A 912-nucleotide genomic window follows, 5' to 3' on the forward strand; every position below is an offset into this window, starting at 1 on the left:
CAGGGTCACAGCCAGGAGGGTTTGGGATCTCTCCAGAGCAGGAGACTCCACAGCCTCTCTGGGCAGCTGCTCCAGGCTCTGCACCCTCACACCAAACAAGTTTCTCCTCCAAGTCAGACAGAACCTCCTGGGATCCAGTTTGCACCCGTTGCCCCTTGTCCTGTCGCTGGGCACCGCTAAAAAGTGTCTGGCCCCATCCTCTTACCCCCACCCTTTAGCTCTTGAAAAGCACTGATCAGATCCCCTCTGAGTCTTTTCTTCAGATCAACCAGCCCCAGGGCTCTCGGTCTTTCCTCCTCACAGAGATGCTCCAGGTCCCCTCAGCATCTCCACAGCCTCTGCTGGACTCCCCAGTAGTTCCCTGTCTCTCTGGAACTGGGGAGCCCAGAACTGGACACAGGGCTCCAGCTGTGGCCTCGCTGGGGCAGAGTGGAGGCAGAGGAGAACCTCCCTCGACCTGCTGGCCACACTCTTCTTCGTGCGCCCCTGGATACCATTGGCCTACTTGGCCAGTGGAAGCTTCAGGGAACAGCCCAGGAGCTTTGTGGGCTGATGAGGAGCCACGGGAGCACCAGACTCACTAGGAGTCACTGGAAGTGACACAAATCTCTCAAGGACAGGGAAGACAGGAACAAGATCAGTGAGTTAAATGGATCATCACCACCCCCCTTTGAAAAAGAACCCGCACGCACCTCAGAAACAAGCGGCTGAAGTGTGAAGTGGGATGTGGGGAAACCTGCCACAGGGCATCAGAAATTGATAAGGAAATTAATAAGGAAAAATCGAGTGCTGTGATTTGTGGAGCGTGGTGGCTGAGGGGGTCCCAGGGCTCCTGGGGGCGCAGCTCCAGCTCCAGCTCCAGCTCCAGCTCTAGCTCCAGCTCCAGCTCTGCCCGGAGGCACGGAAGGCGGC

The sequence above is a fragment of the Merops nubicus genome, unplaced genomic scaffold (assembly GCF_000691845.1).
Source record: "Merops nubicus isolate BGI_N331 unplaced genomic scaffold, ASM69184v1 scaffold23920, whole genome shotgun sequence".
Lineage (NCBI taxonomy): Eukaryota > Metazoa > Chordata > Aves > Coraciiformes > Meropidae > Merops > Merops nubicus.